Genomic DNA, 21,598 nt, shown 5'->3' with positions numbered 1-21,598 from the left:
GAGTATCAAGTGAATGCTCTGCTTGACCAACAGTTGCCATCTGGCACTGATGACGAGCGATTTGAGATCTAAGCTGGCTACTGTGACGAAGTAGAGTTAGGGAGATGGAGCTGTGATACTGATGATAATGACGCAGACACTGACAGCGATGCACACAAACATTGTGCGACAAAACAGCGTCGAGTTCGAAAAAAATTCAGGGGGCACTTTGAGTGTCTAAAGTGGGTAGAGGCGGAAGCGTTTTCCGCACCACCTTCGCTGTTTCTGTGGCACTGGTGGCGTCACATGTAATTGAGTACTAATTGCTAAGTGATGACAAATCACTAATTAATGGTTAATTACTGAGTAATGCCTGAATACTAATTAATTGCTAATTAATGACGCTTAAGCTTCGCCTTTAGGAGTAGAACGCGACAGCGCGTTGTAGCGCTGCGAGGGAGACCACGGAACGCCACCACCCGTTCGGCGCGATGCCTTGCCCTTTGAACGCAACGCGTTTTGAGGAAAGGAAATGGCGCAGTAATTCTCTGTCATCTCTGTGGACACCTGAACCGCACCGTAGAAGAAGGGAGGAAGTGGGAGTGAAAGAAGATAGATAGAGAGGAGCCGTAATGAAGAAAATGAAAATTGTATTTGAGGAAAGGAAATTACGCAGTAACTGTGTCACAAAATTCAGGAGGGCACTTTTTTGACCTTAAGTGAGGTCACTGATGTGCGGTTAAGATGTTAAGCTTCGCCCCTAAGAGTGGAACGCGACAGCGTCTTGCAACGCTGCCAAGGAGTCCATAGAACGCCATCGCCCATTTGGTTCTACGCCTCGCTAGTCGGTAAATTGGTTTTTAAGGAAAGGAAATGTATCTGTCTCTCATTTGTCGGTGGACACCTAAACCTCGCCGAAAGGGAATGGAGGAGGATGAGAGTGAGTGAAGACACCGTATTCACTAGACGCGCCTTTGTTCATTCCAAACCATCGAGCTGGCATGGCGGAGTGGATAGCATGCTCGTCTCTCATGCCGAAGACCGGGGTTCGCTTCCTGAGCTCGACCAATTTCTTAATCGGTTTTATTTATTTATATGGCCTGACTAGTAAAGCTAATTAGGCTAATTCGGTAATTAAGCAGTTAACTAAGCTCAGTCCCACTTACTTGGAGCATCACTATACGATCCCTTCAATTGTTTGCATGGTTACTAGCCAAAGTACAATTGGCCCCGTTTGAAATTCGCGCACTGTCACGACCGTTTCCACCAATTGAAAAGCGTGACATTTTCTGTCGACAACTGCTGCTTACAACGATGAGACATTAAAGGTTTCCGCCTTAATACAATCCAAAGGTTTGTCGCTGGGACACGAAGGTTTGGTTTAGCTTATGGTGATTTAGCGTCTCAAAGCGACTCGGACTATATGGGACGCCGTGAGGGAGGGTAGCTCCGTAAAGTTCGACAACCTGGGATTCTTTAACGTGCACTGATATCGCACAGTACCATGGACCTCCACAATTTCGCCTCCATCGAAATTCGACTGCCGCTCCCGGTATTGAACCAGTGTCTCTCCTGTAGGCATCCGAAATCCATAGCAGTTGAGCCCCCGTGGCAACTGGGACAAGACGTATGTAGCTCCATCTTAAACACTAAAGCTCAATGCTGCAGCTGCAAGTGGAAAAACTCCCATGAAAATGTTCGGAATCATGTTCGGTGAGGACCTTATAGAGCTTCTGACGTTTTAATTGAAACGATAAAGAATTTTCATTCGCCCCAGGATCCAAGTGATGTTCCAAAACAGATGGAAGTGTTCCTAGGCATAGGTATGTATATTGTCACGTAGTGGTAACTGCATGAAAAAATAAACACAACTAACAAACGCTACAAATATTCGCGGCAATATTTCAGTTGTGGATATCTCATTTAGGCCCTCTTATTGGTCGTCCAGCACAAGGGAAGATATAGTAGCCGATAGCATGAACCTCAATCAATGCGGAGAAATTCTGTCCTTCACCTGAATGATCCTGATCTGTAAAAGAAGAGCAGCGATGATGGCGTTGATCGTCTCCAGAAGGTTCGTCCCATGGTTAAAAAGTGAATGCAACATTCAGTACTTTGGTTGTACCAGAGACCTGCAAGCCGGTAAATGATCAACTGAGCGATTTCAAAGAAAGACTCCTGTTGAAACTATACATAATGAAGCGGCCCAAGAAATGCGGCTACAATGTATGCGTCAGGACTGGTCAGTCTGCATACGTCAATAAAATTGGGTTTCACGGTGACAGTTTGAAGTTGGACTCACCTGATGCATCACTGACAATTGGCGGGTAAGGACGCGTGGTGCTTTCCCTTTCCACAACGCACCTTCCGGGGTTTTCCTCTTTCTCAAAGATGAGAGACTGCACGCGGCATGCACCATGCGCAATAACAGACGGGCCAAATGCCCCCTGATGTAAGCGAAAGAGCAGAAAAAATAGGGCAGAAGTTAAGACAGCAGCATTATGGTGTGTGAATGGCACGACAGCAGGCTTGTCATAATGAGGTTGAACGTATATGGGGTTCACCCACTCGTAAAAAGAAAACGGTTCGACCGAAAGAACAAAACCATGTACAATTGACAGGTACAATAAAAACATGGCTGGCGCCGACAATTGCGTCTTGCTACTTTAATGTACCGAATAGTCTTGAGGAACTAAAAAAGGTATGTCACAATTAACGCTCGTCAACCGGCTGCCTGGCGCAAGTCGTTCAGGTACAGGGGCATTTTTACGCTTCCTTGTGGCCAAAAAGCGAGCGTTGGACAACATTTATTTGTTAAGGTCGGTCAGCCCGTGCGTGGTGCACATGTGTCGGTGCGTCGGTCATCGAGAAGGAACTCAAGGAGTTGAGGGTTTAAAACAAGTCTTTACTTGTAGGCAAGGAAACACAAAAAGGTAAAAACTAACACAGTCCGTAGCAGAAGCTATACAGAACAAGAAACGCGACAAGCAGGTGAGGAACAATAGAAAAATAAACTACTCCAACTATTGCGAACAAGAAGAAGACATACAGTGCATTAAAGTTAGTAATATACAAAACGTGACAGATGTAGGGAAAGGAAGAAGTCCGGCGGACAATTTACATACGAGGGCCGAGGCGATGTCTCCGGTTCAGGTGGCTGTCGATGCGGCGATGGCTCGACGGCGGAGGGTCTTGCGCGATGGAACGTGCGTGCCTCGGAGCGGTAATTCGGCCCTCCACGCCCGCAGACACCCCAATCAACCTCTTTAGCTGCCTGTCTCCTCCCGACTGTCCTCAGTTCTCTGCAACCGGGACGGGCCGGCACACTTTCTCCCTTCCCCCTCTCATCGGGACGCTTTTCGCAACGCGGTGACGCCGGGGCAGAGGAGACGCATTAAGCCGCGATGGGGCCTCGGAGCGCCGCGCGATACGGGCGAGACGGGGGAACGCAAAGGACTTAACTCTTCCGTGACAGCCGTCGCCAAGTCGGCCAGGCCTGCACTCTCCACCTTCAATAAACAGCGCACCCGCACCACGGCCCTTGAACTTTGCACGCTTCCTGGCACTCATTCGCCGATGGCCGAGCTCCGAGAGACACCTTGACGGACCCCCAGCAACAGCCGTGCTACGAGCCTGTTACTGCGCCATCTGAACGCCTCCTCTGCTCTTTCCCGATGAGCCACGTCCCGCTGGTCTGTGACAGGATAAAAGCGAGTTATTTTTTATGTCACAGATTTGGCTTTGTGCCCGCACGGCTCTTGCGCCGCTGTATAGCAGCAGAGTGCGCCATGCAACTCATCCAATTCAAGCTCTCGGTGGTTTTTGGGTTAATAAAAGCCGTATTAAGGAACGCAGGTGAAGAAGATCATCCTTCTACGGAATTTTCCGCACGTTCTGCCAGAGCAAAATAAAGGCTACCCGCCAAATAAGTTCAGTTTCCACAGAGGTGCGTTAGTCTATGTCAGCCATTTTCCGTTTAAGGAAGCATCTACAGCTCGAATATTTAACATGAGCTAATGCGAGCGCAAGACTACATATCTTTGCGGAAAGTGCAAGCTGCACTTGCCCGTTGACCAAAAAAGTGACTGTTTTCCCTTTTTCCATACAGCAAAATGACGTGCACCAAGTGCAGCGTTTTGTTTTCAAGCCTACGAGTGTGCAACCAAAAAAGCACGGCTTCTTAAATACAAAATTACCGGCAGTCATTCGACAAATCTGTAGTCCACTTTGTGCACACTAGGGGACATTTTGTATCTTGTGAAATATGCAAACTACTTGATGAAAGTTTTTTTCTATGCTTTTTCTTTGCTCAATAGAAAATCAAATGTAGCGAACTTCATACGCGTTGTTTTATTTTTGACGCGACGAAGGTTAACCTACTGAAAGTTTCGGGTCACACACTTCAGCATAAGCTTAAAGGGTGAAGTTTAAATGTCCCCTCCTTTTTGTTTTCAGCTGCTGCACATGGGTGTAATACCTTTTCATTTACTGGTACACGGCTTGTATGAATTATGAATAGGCTAGAAAAAAGTCTGTACAGTGCAAAACTAAAGCGCCTTACAGGTGCCAGCGCGTGATGTCGGAGAGCCTCCGACATATATTCGAGACGAAACACCGATTTCGTTTGCATGAAGTAGGCCACACTGAAATGGCATTTATTCTGTGGCCATCTTTCTGTCTAACAGTTTTCTAGGCAGCAGACACGCTGAACCATTGGCGAGCGCTGCGAGCAGCCAAATGCTGTTTGAAATACATGCGAACTCCTAACGTCAAAATGCGTGACCACTCCTGGTAGGTTGGCACAATTGTTGTGCGCCCACATGAGGAACACCAAGCGCTCCAGCGAGATCTCAGTATTATTTACGTTGTTCAACACGCTCCACTGAAGCGGCGCAATGGCGTCGACTGCTGACGCAAGTGCGAGAGCAGCAGCCGCCGTCTTGAGAGGGTCGCTGGAGTCGGACCCGTTGAGGTGAGTCTGTTCAATGCACTGCAGGCGGCCCTCAAGGAACGACCAGCATTGTGCCGCCATATCGATTACTGCCACGGGAAGGTCGAGCGCGATGTTCCGGCGATAATTCTGGGCTAGTAAGGCCAACAGGTTCGACGGAAAGAAGATGTTGTTGCCTTGTTGCACTATGACCGGAAGAAGGAAGCTTTCCGCGTCTGGTAAATAGCGTGCTATCTTGGCTCTCCTTACGTCGATTGTGTACGAGCGCGCAGCGATCAAGTTGGCGGCGAAAGAGTCCGACACGGCTGGAACCACAATGTCCAAGACAGCGATTGGTTCCGGAAGGACAAGCTTGAGCTGATTTAGCTTCTCTGTGATTTCCTGCCTAGTAATTCCGGAGAAAAGGGGGTGCCCTGACGCATCACGAGTCACGGTGTCTTTTATCTGCATGAATAAGGCTCGAACTTAGTCTTGCAGGCGACGACTGCTCACCACTTCCGCCTTAAACGCGTGTTAAAGTTGACATATTTTCAGGGCGTGGCATAATACGCCAGGTGGCATAATGCCATTACTGACCGGCGCTTCTTCCAAAGCGTCTCTCATGTTGAGAGCGGCGCATACGATGACATAGGCCGCTGCAACGGGCTCAAGAGTCTCGTTGACTAGGGTGCTGAGGAAGTAGTTGATGCCCTCCGGCTGTCGCGTCGCAACAGTGGTGACGTTCGGATGCACGGGCAATACCAGGTCACTTAATATGTCAGCCCATTCAAGTTGAGATAAACGAGCAAACGTTGACATTTGAATGCTGTAAGCCTGATTTCTTGAGTGACTGGCGTCTGTTAGTGCGGCCATGTCATCTTTCAGGCGTAAAACCTGCTTCGCTGATACGGATGTGTTAAGAGCACCGTTGATAGCCTCAAGCACAGGGGGCAAAATATCCTCGAACGCCGAGTTGGAGAAGCAGTCAACAGTTCGTTTTATATTCAAGGGAGTGCCTCCCTCGGATACACTGAAAGAAACTACGGCTCGTAGGCTGTACTTGAAACTAAGCTGATCGAGAAAATAGACCACTTCCTACTCGGTCATCTTGCGGGAAAGTACGCCAGTTTGCGCGATCGCTGTGGCGTATTCGGCAGCGTCATTTCCAGAAGAGAGATCTCTCTCCCATGTCTTCTGTATGCCCATCTTGTGACGAAGCCATACCAGCGGATGACCAGGCCCTGCTGTGCGCCGAATGTAAGTGCAGCTATCACCTTGGTACTTGCTCGGGCTGGTCGGAGGCGACTTTTAGATCTAAAGGTGAAGCCGGTCGCAAATCGTGGCATTGTGTGCCTTGCCGCAACTCGAAGGTAAAATCTGGTGGGAAGGGTTCCATTGATGTAGAACTCGCTGCAAGCCTCGCTGATATTGCTCAGAATTTGGACGCGCTCGCGTGTTTGCCGTCTCAAGTCGAGGAAGTAAGGGCATCCATAGAAATGATGTCGGCCAATTATGATGCCATCCTAGAGAAACAGGAACAACAAGACAAGGAAATCGGTAGCCTTAAAAAGCTCGTCCAGAAGCTAGAATAGAAAAGCTGCGATAGCAGCACCGTTGACCAACTGAAACTGTCTGTAAATGAGCTAGAGCTATATAGCAGGAAGCAGAACATTGAAGTTTACGGAATTCCAGTTTCCCCTGAAGAAGACTTGCTAGCTAAATTGAACGATGTCACTGAAACGATCAAACTGCAAGAACTGAAATCGAGTGACATAGATAATGTCCACCGTCTCCCTGCTAAACCGGGGAAAGTACCCACGATTCCTGTACGTTTCTCACACCAAGCGCTTCGCGACAAGTGGCTGGCAGGCCGTATAGCTTTGAGAAAGGCCAACTTTTCTGCTTCCATATCGAAAAATCTGACGAAGTACAACAGAAACCTTCTGCAGTTGAGCCGGGACTGGGCAGCAGCAAACGGCTATCGCTTTGCGTGGCATGTCGGTGGTCGCGTACTTATTAGAAAGGAGGAAGGGGAGACTGCTATTGTCATTCGTAGCCCGGAGGATTTTGCTCAACTTGTGAACGCGTGATGTGAACACCACTTTGATGTTTGTTCAGTTATTTTTTGTTATATTTTTCAATACTTCATTTTCTGCAAAGTCCAGTCTGTTCGTCGGACTTGGCTTTTCATTGCAAAACTTCGCAGCAATGTTTGAACTTTGCTCATTTTAATCTGCGTTCAGGCAGAGGGAAGCAAGACGACATTGAGTGTTTTCTTGCTGAAGTCAAGTTGCCGATTCACGTTCTGTTGTTCACGGAAACATGGTTTTGTACTGAGGACGAGACATTTAGTATACCAGCTTATAAGAGTTACTGTCTGAACCGCCAGGGTAAGCGAGGGGGTGGCGTATCGCTGTTGATCTTAAAAGATATGGAATATGAACTGCTGGATTAATTTTGTTGTGTAAACGCCCATTATGAGGTATTTACACTCAATTCCGTTCATATGTGTTTACTGTATGTTATCGTCCTCCATCTGGCGATACGAGTGTTTTCCTTTCTTTTCTGGATTCCCTTCTTGAGTATGTAAACCAACACAAGCATAATATCGTTATTGGTGGTGACCTAAATATTAATCTTTTATCGAACATCACGGTGAGGCATGTATTAGATTTATTGTTAAATGTTCACTGTTGTCTGAATGCTGTGAATGCGCCAACGAGAGTAACGGGAGAATCAGAAACATTACTAGACGTTTTCGTTACAAATATGAATCCAGCGCTTCTAACATTCGCAGTTATCAGTTTACAAATTAGCGATCACCTACCTATTTTTACTATCTGTGAACCACACACTCAATATCAAGAGAAGGCCAAAAGAATATTCTTACAGGTATATCAATTCTTCTAAACTTTCTAACTTTCGTGAGCATACAGCCGGCGCGGATTGGAGCAATGTTTTTTCTGAAAGAAATCCCGATGTAGCATATTATAAATTTATTATGATATTTCAGGAAATATATTCTACCTGCTTTCCTCAAAAAGTACACAATCCCCCCCGGCAGGCTCGTAAACCGCGAGTCAGTTATCAGTTGCTTAAACGGACAAAAAAACGTGATAAACTGTACAGCAATTTTTTGAAAACCAAATGTCCTGACGCATTGAAAACTTTCAAATCATACAGGAATAAGGTGACAAAGGAGCTTCGAGCCGCAAAAAACTGTATTATCAGAACCTGTTTCTCTCCTCGAAAAATAGTTGCGAGGCGACTTGGAAGAAATTAAGCTCAATCATAGGGCGTACGCCCGAACCGTTCACCAAAATTACTCTTCACGGAGTAGATTGCTAGGGATCCGAACTGGCGAACGCATTTAATGACTTTTTCATTTCCATAGCTCAACCGTCCTCATCTTACGAAGACTTGCCACCCAATTATTCTCACAATAACTTTGTTTTTTTTTTTAATCCTGTTTCAGACGAAGAGGTGGTTGCGGCTTCCAACAGCCTTAATAACAGAAAATCTGTAGATAGTACAGGCATCCAGATAAAGCCAGTTAAATTTGTTATTCATAATATATCGAGCTGTTTGACACATATACATGCATCTTAGAAGAGGTATTTCCACGCAACATGCAGTCTGCGAAGGCCATAGTATTGTTTAAAAAAGGCGATGAAAACGACCTTGCTAACTATCGCCCAATCTCCATCTTCCCTACCTTCTCAAAAAGGTTTGAAAAGTTAATTCTCACACGTATTACATCCTTCATCGACCGCCACAATATATTAAACCCCGCTCAATTTGGATTCAGGAAAAACAGATCACTGAGCTTGCCCTTCTCACTCAAAAAATGTATTTTAGAGAATTTTGGTGAAAAGAAACTAGCGCTAGGCGTCTTTTTAGATTTCTCGAAAGCTTTCGACAGCATTAATCACAAAAAGTTACTCAATAAACTAGACCGCTATGATATGCGTGGTACAGCCTACTCCCTTATATCTTCTTAATTATCCAGTAGAACACAGTATGTCGAAATAAATGGTTTTTCCTCTGTAGTGCAGCCTGTGATCTCAGGAGTTCCATAAGGAAGTCTTTTAGGCCCCCTTTTTTATCCTTTACATTCATGATATTGTCAACATAGATCCATCTGCAAAATACATTATTTTTGCTGATAATACCAGTCTGTTTTTCTCTTGTCCTTCAGGTATTGATCTATCGAGCCGTTCTAACACAATCTTAGGCAAAATTGATCAAAAGGCATGTAGGAACAGTTTAAAACTTAATGTAAATAAAACGAAAACAGAATATTCGAGTTATCCCCACTCATACTCAATGACAGTCAAACAGAAGTTAGCAAATTTGTCAAAGCGTTGGGCGTCTATTTTTCAGAGAATATGCTATGGGATGCACATGTAGAATACTTAGTCGCAAAGCTCTCACGCACTATTGGTTCCATATGTCGCCATCTTTCAGTATTTCCTCTCTCGATTAATATTCTCCTATACAATGCACTCTTTTCCTCTATTTTAAACTATTGCTCCCTGGTGTGGCCAACCACAACTGGAGAAAATATCACCAAGTTATTACTGCTACAAAAAAGAGCAATCAGACTAATTTCTAAAGCTTCTTTCGCCCCACACACAGGGCCATTATTTGAGCAACTAAAAATTGTTAAAATGACATCTTTGTACAACTACCGACTTTCCCTACTTTATAGACAAGGCATCACCAAGAAGGACGACACGCTAACATTATTAGCGGCGCTGCAACAAAACATCAATACACATAACGTCCGAAATCCAGAACGTTGGCATATCACTGGCGGTCGCACAAACTATGGCAAGCAGATGGCTCGTCACAGGCTTCCTGTTTTACTCAATCAGCACTCACGCAATAGTCGGACAGATTTTACAGTTGTTTCCGTGCAACAATTCCGTCAAATATTTTGGTGAACAGTTGTCTGTGTCCTCATTTAGTGCTTTGTACATGATTTGCTTTGATTTCTTTCGTGCTTTTTAACTCCAATTTCATTCAATTTTGATTTATTGATGTAAAAATTCAATCACTTGATTGATCCTGCGCTGCATAATGCCGTCAGTAAGGGGGCAGTCGCCCCGTCAAGCTGCTCTCTGAAGCAGCTTTTAAGGCGGAAGCCTTTAATGTCTCATCGTTGTAAGCAGCAGATGTCGACAGAAAATATCACGCTTTTCAATTGGTGGAAACGGTCGTGACGTCACAGTGTGCGAATTTCAAACGGGGCCAATTGTACTTTCGCTAGTACCCAGGCAACCAATTGAAGGGATCGTATAGTGATGCTCCAAGTAAGTGGGACTGAGCTTAGTTAACTGCTTAATTACCGAATTAGCCTAATTAGCTTTACTAGTCAGGCCATATAAATAAATAAAACCGATTAAGAAATTGGTCGAGCTCAGGAATCGAACCCCGGTCTTCGGCGTGAGAGACGAGCATGCTATCCACTCCGCCATGCCAGCTCGATGGTTTGGAATGAACAAAGGCGCGTCTAGTAAATACGGTGTCTTCACTCACTCTCATCCTCCTCCATTCCCTTCCGGCGAGGTTTAGGTGTCCACCGACAAATGAGAGACAGATACATTTCCTTTCCTCAAAAACCAATTTACCGACGAGCGAGGCGTAGAACCGAATGGGCGATGGCGTTCTATGGACTCCTTGGCAGCGTTGCAAGTAGTAGTAGTAGAAAACTTTTATTGAGATCTTTTAAGAGATTCGCGGATTCGAAGCCTCCGTAGTCTTTCGTGGCGCCGGCGACTTGAGGCTTCTCTTCAGCAAGGTTGGGCCCCTAGTCCAGGGCTCCACTCAGTCGCGCTGCATCAGTAGCGTGCCGCACTAAGGCCCTTTGGGCCGCGAGCTCGCTGCTGGTGAGCCGGCTCTCCCATTGCTCCGCACTCGGGAATTCGTGTTGGTGGAATGCTTTATTTCGTTCGCACTCCCATGTGATGTGGTATAGTGTGGGTGTGTCGCTGCACCAGGGGCAGTTTGCTCTGTATTGTGTTGGTGACATCTTGTTATAGATGTACAAGTTGGGGAAGGTGTTTGTTTGTAGCCTACGCCAGCCGACTGCTTCCTCCCTCGTGAGGGCTTTGTGTGGTGGTGGGTACTTGAATTTATCCCCCTGTATAGTTGTAATGTCTCTGTGTATCTCCCCTCGCATGCTAGTAGCTGAAGCTCCAGAACATCTGACATGCCTGCTCGGTATGTAAGCCCTCGTGCTAGGCTGTCTGCTCTTTCGTTCCCCGCTACGCCTGCGTGGCCTGGGACCCAGATTATGTGTTGTATGGGTGTCTTCTCAGCAGAGGCTGCTGCCCCACTGATTATCCTGAGGGCCATGCCGCTAATTCTGCCCTTCGTATAGTTTTTACACGTGTCTTTCGAGTCTGTTAAGATGTTTAGGGATCGGCCTTTCCTATAGCCTTCTGCTACCGCCAGCGCGACGGCAATTTCCTCGGCCTCCGTTATGCCCACGACCTCCACTGAGGCGCATGTGGCCATGTCTCCTGTGCTATTAACTACCACCGTAGCGGCTAAGCGCTTCCCTGCATGTACGTACATGGAGGCGTCCGTATAGACTGTGTTCTCTGATCGGCCTAGCCTCCTTTCTATCTGCTCGGCCCTTGCTTTTCGTCTGTCCTCGTGTAGGTTAGGATCCATGTTTTTAGGCAGGGGTACTACATTAAAGGTGTTTCTAAGGTCGTCCGGTACGTCCGGGAAGGTTGGGTCGGAACACGTGCGGACTGGTAGCGTTGCAAGACGCTGTCGCGTTCCACTCTTAGGGGCGAAGCTTAACATCTTAACCACACATCAGTGACCACACTTTAGGTCAAAAAAGTGCCCCCCGGAATTTTGTGAGACAGTTACTGCCTAATTTCCTTTCCTCAAATACAATTTTCATTTTCTTCATTACGGCTCCTCTTTATCTATCTTCTTTCACTCCCACTTCCTCCCTTCCTCTACGGTGCGGTTCAGGTGTCCACCGAGATGACAGAGAATTACTGCGCCATTTCCTTTCCTCAAAAAGCGTTGCGTTCAAAGGGCAAGGCATCGCGCCGAACGGGTAGTGGCGTTCCGTGGACTCCCTGGCAGCGCTACAATGCGCTGTCGCGTTCCACTCCTAAAAGCGAACCTTAAGCGTCATTAATCAGCAGTTAATTAGTATTCAGGCATTAATCATTAATTAACCATTAATTAATGATTTGTCAACACTTAGTAATTAGTACTCAATTATATGTGACGCCACCAGTGACACAGAAACAGCGAAGGTGGTGCGGAAAACGGTTCCGCCTCTACCCACTTTAGACAGTCAAAGTGCCCCCTGAATTTTTTTCGCGGCTGCTCCTTTATTTGTAAAAGAGGAAAAATAAACTGTTATTATTATTATTATTATTACTATTATTAGATCTGATTTATGTATTGTACCAAATGGGGGTATGCAGAGTCGGAGAGGTTCGCCAACAGTTTCACTGTTATGCGATCCCGACCAGGTGCCCCACCTCGGCGGATTTTAGCCAGGGCCGACTTAAGGTCACGCAACTGAAAAGGGGCGTGTAAATCCTGATTTGGGTGTCCGGAGCACGTGTACTCGGGCCCAACCGGGTCATTTGTGCGGGAGAGGTACCTGTCGCACAAAATGTCCGCAAGTTGCGCCGTCGTATCATGGTACCCGTGGAGAGCCCGCCGGAGCTGTTTTTGCGTTTCCCTTTACGTTTGAGAAGGGTCCATGAGGCTGCGTAAGAGAGGATAAGCCCCCTTCGAGTTCATCTGACGCGCTGCCGAGTTGCAGCGTTCTATCCAATTCATGTCTGTGAGCTGTGCGGCTTAATCAGCAGCCTGCTCCGTAAGTTCTGCAATGCGAGCTCTAAGCTTGCGATTCCTCTTGTGGTGGTGGTGAAAATATTTTAATGAAATGGTTTAGGAGGTTGTAGCCGTGGTTGGAGCTCTCAGTCCGGAACCCCATTGGCATAGGTTGCTGTCCGGGCTCTTTCGATGAGTTGCTTTTGACTCTTTCCGTCCGAGCTGGACAGAGCTGCCTCCCACCCCTCCTGCGTTGGCTGGTTGTTAACAGTGATCGCCTGATTTCGTTGGCAGGCCCATACCATATGGTACAGGTCCGCCTTCTCCCCGCAGAATTTGCATTGTAAGTCAAATGACTCCGGGTCTATGGCATGTAGTCTTCGTGGGTTGTTGTAAGTGTTGGTCTGTAGCTTTCGGAGGTGCTGTTCCTCCCCTTTATCTAGTTAGTGTCTTAGCCGGCGGAGGGTAGACCCGACGGGATAAACTTAAGTGCTGAAGTATGTCATTGTAAGTTAGTAGTGAGGTAGGAGGTGCCACGGCATCCGCACTGGGTGCCCGGGGGAGAAATGCTCGGGCTGAGGCATGTGCGCTCTCGTTCCCTGGGATGCCCTGGTGACCTGGTACCCATATTAAGTGTTTGTGTGTGGGTTGGTAGCGACGGATGTAGCTATCTTGCAGGATTTTAGCTGCTAGCGGTGCGACCCTGCCCCTGAGGTAATTGCGATACGCTGTCTGTGAATCTGTGAGAATGTATATTGAGCTAGTGTGTGTTGCAGCTAGAGCAATCGCCACTTCTTCCGCAGCCAGTATGTCCTGGCTAGCCAGTACTAGTCCGTCGACTGTTGTATTTTGGTGCACTACCGCGACGGCCGTCATTCCCTGCTCGGGACCCGCAGCATCGACATAGAACACGCCCTCGCGCCCGCCGTAGTGTCTTTTCATGGCTTCGGCTCGTGCTTGTCGTCTTGACTGGTGAAAATCAGGGTGCATATTCCTGGGTAGTGGAGCTGCCTTGAGTTGTCCTCTCCATGAGGCTGGGATGTCGGTTTTGGTGTCTAGCTGTCGGGGGCAATTAATGTTTAAATCACTCAGGACTTGTCGGCCAGTTCGAGTTGTGGAAAGCCGTACCACCTGCGCCGTAAGGTGTGCCTCTATCAGCTCATCGATCGTGTTGTGCACACCCAGTCGCAAGAGCCGGTCCGTCGATGTCGCAAGAGGGAGTCCCAGGGCCTTCTTGTAGGCAGTTCTGATTATGATGTCGAGGTTTTTGATGTCACGCTTCTTAAGGCGGAGGTAGGGCGCTACGTAGACGACGCGGCTTACAACGAAAGCTTGCACCAGTCGCAGAGTATCGTCTTCTCGCATCCCCGATTTGCGCGTCGTTATCCTGGCGATCATCCTGGCGACTTGCTCGCTCACGAGCCGTAGTTTCTGGAGGGCAAGAAGGTTGTTGCCGTTGTTATTTATGTACAGACCCAGTATCTTCATGGTCTGAACTTCCTTGATGGGTGAGTTGTCTACGCGGATATTGATGGTGTCTTGATTCTTGCGTTGACGGAAGACTATCAGTTCGGATTTTTCGGGTGAGCACGTTAGTCCACACGCCCGGGCATAATTTTCAACTGTTGTCGCCGTGGTTTGTAGTTGTTCTTCAATCATTCCCATACTTACCGTGGTTGTCCACATGGTTATATCATCAGCGTACAGGGCGTGGCGTATGCCCTGTACCTGATTGAGAAGAGGTGGGAGATTTAGGAGTGCAATGTTGAAGAGTACTGCCCCTTGTACTGCCCCTTGCGGAGTGCCTCTCGTGCCCATATTCACTTGCGTTGTATGTTTTGAGCCGGTGCTGATGTTGACGGTTCTGTCCGTAAGGAAATCGCAGATGTACGAGTAGGCTCGCTGTCCGCAGTTCATGCATTGTAGGTTGTTGAGGATTGTGGAGTGTTTGACATTGTCAAACGCTCCCTTGAGGTCAAGTGTTAGAAGCGCTCGGTTACTGTTTGTGCGTGCGGGATCAATGACTTCACGTTTGATTTGCAGAAGCACATCATGGGTGGACAAGTGTGCCCGGAATCCAAACATCGTGTGTGGCAGTAGCTCATTGTCCTCAAGATAATTGGAGAGACGGGTGTTGACTGCCTTTTCCATGAGTTTGCCTGCGCACGACGTGAGGGATATAGGGCGCAGGTTTTCAATGCTGATTTTCTTGCCGGGTTTGGGAATAAAGTGTACATTGGCTGTTTTCCATGCTTGTAGAATAGTGCCGGTACGCCAACATTCCTTTATGTAATCCGTGAGTTGCTGCAGAGCCTCCGTGCCGAGGTTGGCCAGAAGTCCGACAGTAATTTTGTCTTGTCCCGGGGCTGTGCCTCGGCGCATATCTGCTAGTGCTGCAATGATTTCCTCTCAAGTGAAATCTCTGTCTAGGTCTTCGTTCGGTTCCCCACGGTACTCCTTATTGTAGGGTTGTGGGTCTCGCGCGGTGCAGATATAGCGACGCGTGAGTTCATCCACGAGTTCATGATCCGTGCCTTGAAAGCTGTGTAGGGCTCGATGCAAATTTCTGTGTTGTTCACTCTTCGCTTTCGGAGGGTCAATTAGGCATCGCAGAAGGTTCCATGTAGCCTTGGTGTCTAGGCGGCCTTTGAGGGATTCGCACTTCGTTAGCCAATTAGTGCGAGCGAGGTCCCATGCGTATTGGTCTGCTTGAATATTAAGCTTGGCTATTCGAAGTCTTAGTTTCCGATTGTGTCTTCGTTTTTCCCACCGTTTTATAAGACTACGTCTTGCTTCCCAAAGGTATAGGAGGTGGTTGTCAACAGCTGGGTGGTCCTCTGTGGTGGCAAGAGACTTTGTGAGCTTTTCTTTAAGGTCGAGAATGGAAGCCGCGCAATCTTCGTAGCTGGTTATTTGTTCGGATGTGGTTAGTTTGGTGTCCTATCTGAATGTCTCCCAGTCTGTAATTCTGGCTTGCCCTCGTGGTTTGCTGTGCTTGTTGCTTTCGAAGATGGTCTGCAGCACGTAGTGATCGCTGCCTAGGGTCTCTCCTGTATTGAGCCACTCATAGTTGCGGGCATTGCGGACGAGCGTGAGGTCGGGAGAAGTATCCCGCGTTACGCTGGTGCCGACTCGCGTCGGGTGCTGCGGGTCCGTGAGTAGGGTCAGGGCCATGTCAGCGATGGCGGATGCTAGTTTTCTGCCTTTCGTGTCTTCCCTGGAGTATCCCCATAGGGGGCTGGAAGCATTAAAGTCGCCAACTATAGCTAGGGGAGCTTTTTGGGCTTCTCTTAGGGCTTTAAGAAATATCACGTCGAAGGCTACGCGGTGCTTTTTGGGGCGACTATATATATTGAGTATATAGGTGCTCTTGCTGTTTCTGTGCTGTGGCAGTATTTTTACGAAGGTATATTCAATGTCGCTGTCTAGATTAAGGTCTACAGTGATTGCCGTGCATAATTTGTGGACCAAGATGCACGTCGAGGGATTTGTTTGATGTGTTGAGTATCCTCTGATCTTAGCCTCCATATTCACTTCTTGCAGGGCTATTATTTGCGGCGTATCGGGATGAGAGTCTATGTATTGCTGTAATGTTTCCCTCTTCCGTTTTAGTCCCCTGCAGTTCCACTGTAGGATAGTAAGTTTATGTCTACGTTGTGGAGCCATGCTGGACACTAGAAACTTGTGCCTCATCATGTGGTGCGCCCTCAGGTTGTAGATCTGGCTGAGTGCTTGGCAGACGACGAGTTCCCATTTTACCCTGCAGCTTTGTGCCTCTGTTGTGAGAAACATCTGATAATTCCTGAAGTTTGCGGTCAATTCTGATCTCCTGCGATTGCATCCTTATTAAAACTGGTTCGAAGTTTTCCATCATGGGTTTAATAACTGATTCGAACATACTTTTGATTGTCGTCTCGATCATAATTTGTAATTTATTTTCAATGAGGTCTTGAATTGTTTTTTCCAAGCGAGTGATGCGTTCCTGGGTTTGGGGGTGCTCTGTATATTGCTGCTTTAGTGCCTGCGATGGTGGTGCCTGCGGAGTTGGTGCATGGTGGGGTGCGCCTGGTGTAGTTGCTTGCCTCTCGTGGGTGCTAGCATCTAACTGGTGTGGAGACGGAGGGTGTAGCTCTGCCCTATCTTCTTCCATCGGACATGCCTGTTGCGTCGATGGAAGTAATGTGTTGTTTGGATTGACTGCGATGACTAACTGCTCTTTCAATGTGCTATTTTCTGATTTTAGTTGTTCAATCTCTGCTTTAAGTCGTTTGTAAGCCAACGCTTCGGGGGAGGAGGCAGCTACATCTGCCCAGCTCACCTTGCTGCCGTTGCGCTGCTCCTTGTTATGGGGTCCTTCTGTCTTCTCGGCTGGACGACTGCCGTTGTTGTGCGACACATTATCGGTAGTCCCAGGTCCATTGCTTGAAGAGCGTGAGCCGGGTGGTGCTGAGTTGTTGCTGGACTGGTCCTGGTGGGTCAGTCGGTCCCCGCTGCTCGATGGACCTCTGCTGCCGGACCGGTTCCGAAGCCTGGATCTTGACCCGTGGTTGAATTCTCCTGTCTTGGGCTTGGTTTTTTGTGATGTTCGGTACTTGTACTTGCACTGATTCGACCCCATGGGATGTAGACCTTCGCAGACCGTGCACTTGGGTTGGCAGTTGTGGGATTCTGGAACATCTTGCTGACCGCACTGCGGACATCTTGACTTCGAAGGGCAAGGGCAAACATCCGCCCGGTGTCCAAGTTTCCCGCACAGTGCGCAGGCTGGCGTTGGTTTCTTGTATAGGCCTACTGGAACCGCTTCACCGTAGTAGAAGACGTGAAACGGAACCTTTCTTCCTTCAAACGTGATGGCCGCCACGTTGGAGGAACCTAATTTTCTCACGCTCACCACTGGTGCGTCCGGGGAGCGAAGCGCGTTCGTGATGTCTTCGTTGGAAACCCTCGGGTCCACTTGTATTACTCCTTTGCAAGTGTCGTCGGAGGGGCGGAGGTAGGAGTACACTGCCTGTGCCTTGTCCCCAAGCTGAATTTCGTGAATTGCCAGGATCTTTCTGATTATTTGGGCGTCTCGCACCCCGACGACGATGATGTTCTGTTCCCATATGGGCCAAACGCTGAGCTCGGCTGAGCCCTTGTCGACGCCAGCAGCAATGTGCAAGGCGTTTCCGACCGCGTTGCTTCCCCTGAATTTGCTGAGATCTAGCGTTCCTTTAGGTTTGATTATGATCACTGCATCTTGCTTGTCCAGACGCGGCTGCGGAGGAGGCTTCCAACGCTTGACTTGCGTGCGGGGCGTCTGCTGCAGCGGCGTATCCCCTGCCGCGGTGACGCGTCCATCTGGCGTTCGACCTTTTTGCCGTGCCGAGTGGTTGTCAAGGGCTGATGCGCGTTCCCACTCTTCTATCTTGCGTTGGATAATCGCCTCCGTAACCTTGTCAAAAACTGGGGTTTTCGCCTGCGGCATGGTGACAATCTGCATCCCCTCCGGGTCGTATCCCATCAGGGTCGTCATGGTTTGCGGCAGAATTTGCCCGCGGAGCCGCGGCGGGCAGCTGAGTCGTGGCCCAACTGTTAGGCTTAGCAACTCGCGCGATCCGCTTGGTCTTCAAATTCTCGAAGGATTTGAGAAAACGGTCCCACCTGAACAAGGGTGGGTGGTATCCTCGTTGTTCAGGAAGTGTAGCCAGATGGTGTCGCAGCGCTTCGGCAAATGCTTCGGGAAAGGATCATAAAATTCGGCGGAGCCGATGTGAGACACGTCCGCTCTTCCCGACTGCTGTGGCGCGTCTCCATTCCTCTTGTGCTCCTTCCATCGTTTTATTAAGCTTCGGCGCGCCTCCCACAGATGCAGGAGGTGACTGTCCACTGCGGGGATCTCGTCGGTGGTGTGAAGTGTTTGCGTGTGTTGTTTCTGTATGTTGATGACCTGTGTTGCCCACTCCGCATAGCCGTCGGAGAATAGTACAGGAGGGATGTCCTGAGTTCAATATTGCTGCAAATTAGTTATTTTGGCCTGTCTATTTTTTACAGCCTGGGTTCGCCAAAAGCGTGATGCGGAGAGGGCAGTGGTCGCTGCCCAGGGTATTCCCCAGGTTCTCCCAGGTGGTATTCGCAGTGTTCCTAACCAGAGATAAGTCAGCACACGTGTCACGGGTGACCGAGTGGCCCACACGTGTGGGGCAAGTCCGAAGACCGGCGCAGCCCCAGGTAGGGGCTGCATCAACGCCGCGGCTATCGGGCCGGAACCACTTTCTTCCGCTGCCTGTCGAGGCGCTATTTTACGTTTTAGCTGCGGGGAGTCACAGGAGAGTATTTTTTATTTGGAAGGTGACCCAGGGATGCACCCCCTTAAGGACAGAGTCAGTCACCTGGGCCGCAATGTCGGGAAGCATTTCAGCAAATGCGGACCTGAACATGTCCTGGAAGGACTCGCGGACCGCATCATAATTTGGTTCGGGAGCGCTGCCACCCGCTCCTCCAATTGCTGGGCTGTACGCTCCAGGGCCTCGCAGCGGCCCGCGTCCACAGGGGCCTACGACCACCGTGTCCGCGGTTCGCCATGAGACGCTAGTCAGGCAAGATGATACTGAGGATCCGTCATCGCTATCCTCGGGCTCAGCGTTCTGCATGATCTCGGACTGCCCGACCTGCTTAGCTTCTAGTTCTTGAATTTTATGGGCGAGAATTTGGTTTTGGCGCCTTAGCTACTCTACCTCCCGCTGTAGGGCGGATTCGGTGGGGGAGGGAGGGGGGGTGGACCCAGAGACTAACCCATTACAACTGCTCATCTCAGTTTGGCGTGGTACCAGGGGCGGGAAATCCTCGGATTTGAAGACCGGCAGCCTCGTCGTGTTCCCGGACTTTACAAATTTTGGCGGCGCGAACTGGCACTTCTAGGGCTCAAGCTTGGGTCCCGGAGACTGCTTGGGTCCGGCCTTCGGCGTCGGCGCCTTTTTGGGTCCCGGCATCGGCTTCTGCTTGGGGGTGGGTGGGGGTCCCGGCTTTATGACCTTGCGGTACTTGCCCGCGCAAAAAGGTGCTCCGGTGGGATGGCTGCCTCCGCAGATGAGACAGCACGGGGAGCATTGATGTTCAGCTGGGCCGCCGTCAGGAGCAGCAGCAACCTGAGCCACGCAGCGTTCACAGGGTCCAGGCTTCGGTCGCGGGCAAGCGTCGGCCCGATACCCCACCGTGCCACACGGGGGGGACAGGCAGGGATTGTTTTCTGATAGAAGCGGACGGGGAGACGCTCGCAACTATACAGCACAGTCTGCGGCACCCTTGTCCCCGCAAAGGTGACCACAGCAATCTGCGTTTTTCCATGTTTGCGCACGGATACTACGTTGGGGTCCTCACTAATATTTTTCTTGACACTTTCACACGTCTTGTCCAGAGAGACGCTGATGACGCCCTTGCAGAATCCGCCGGAGAGCTTACGGCGGCCCCGGAATAGCAGCTTGCGGCCTCTGACCGGCAGCATGATGTCCCGGAGCAGCTTCTCCGCAGCTTCAACGGATAGCAGTGTGCACGCGAGAACTTTTTGCTCCCAAACGGGCCACACTTCAAGCCCCACACTAGAGGCGTCCCCGAGGATGCTGCCAACGGCAGCGCCGGCTTGACGAGGACCCAAGGTGGCTTTCAGGTCGATGGTGTCTCGTGGCTTAAGAACCAAAATAATTTCTTATTTCCCGATGCGGGGCGTGTGTTGCGGCCGCCACCGGGTCTGTTTTGCTGGTTGCACAGCTACGTGTGGCGCGTTCTCGCCCTGCACATGTGCAGAGTGTCCCGCCACACGTTGCTGGCCGGCGTCCGTGTTGGCGTCCCTGGAGGCCTTAGTCTTCTTGCGTCAGCGCCATACGCGGACCATGTCTTGAAGGTATTCCCCCTCGCTGGGAAGAGGCTTCTCATGTTGGACGGTTCTCAGGTTAACGATCCCTAGGGAGGTGGGGTCGTATCCGGTGAGTTGGCCTTGCACCGCCATAGCCGGGGAATTCCCAAGGAAACCCCGAACGCAGCCGACGCAGGCCTTTTCACCTTTAGGCTTAGCGCCGCAGAGGTGGGGAGAGGTCTTCAAAGTACTGAAAATCGAACAAAAATTCAGGGGCACTTTGACTTTCTAAAGTGGGTAGAGGCGGAAGCGTTTTCCGCACCACCTTCGCTGTTTCTGTGGCACCGGTGGCGTCACATATAATTGAGTACTAATTACTAAGTGATGACAAATCACTAATTTATGGTTAATCACTGATTCATGTCTGAATACTAATTAACTGCTAATTAATGACGCTTAAGCTTCGTCTTTAGGAGTGGAACGCGACAGCGCGTTGTAGCGCTGCAAGGGAGTCCACGGAGGAGGAGGAGGAGGATAAACTTTATTTTCGTCGACAGATGTATCTGATGGTGTGGGGTTATAGCCCCATCAAGTGGCCATGAGCCCGTGGCGTTCAGCGACTTCTAGGGCTCTTGTCACAACCCGGATCTGTGTGTCCGAGTCGGAGCTGAGCAATGCGGCCTCCCACTGGTCTGGATTCGAGAGCTGCAAGCCTCTAAGGGGGTAGCCCCGAGGGCAAGCCCAGAGTATGTGGGATAGAGTGGCATGTTGGCCACACATTTGGCAGGAAGGGGAGTAGACCCCAGGGTATATGCGGGCATATATCGCGGGGTTGGGGAAGGTGTTCGTTTGGAGTTGCCTCCACGCAACTTCTTGGGGTTTGGTGAGAGAACTATGTGCGGGGGGATATAGAAGTCTACCCTAGCGGTAGTGCATGGTTATGTCATAAAATGTGACCATACGATCTCTCGCCGTCCGCAGGACGGGCGACACCACAACCCGGTCGACGAATCCACGGGCATAATTGTGGGCCGCCT

The 21,598-nt window shown here is 49.4% G+C and overlaps 1 pseudogene; it reads right to left on the bottom strand.

The window, feature by feature from the left end:
• Positions 1–1,628: 1,628 nt before the first annotated feature.
• Positions 1,629–20,714, bottom strand: LOC149326543 (uncharacterized; annotated as a pseudogene).
• Positions 20,715–21,598: the final 884 nt, after the last annotated feature.

The sequence above is a fragment of the Amblyomma mixtum genome, chromosome 10 (genome assembly GCF_055824585.1).
Source record: "Amblyomma mixtum isolate Tamu chromosome 10, ASM5582458v1, whole genome shotgun sequence".
Lineage (NCBI taxonomy): Eukaryota > Metazoa > Arthropoda > Arachnida > Ixodida > Ixodidae > Amblyomma > Amblyomma mixtum.
The sequence above is the reverse complement of the archived record's forward strand: the minus strand, read 5'-3'. Positions and strand labels throughout refer to the sequence as shown.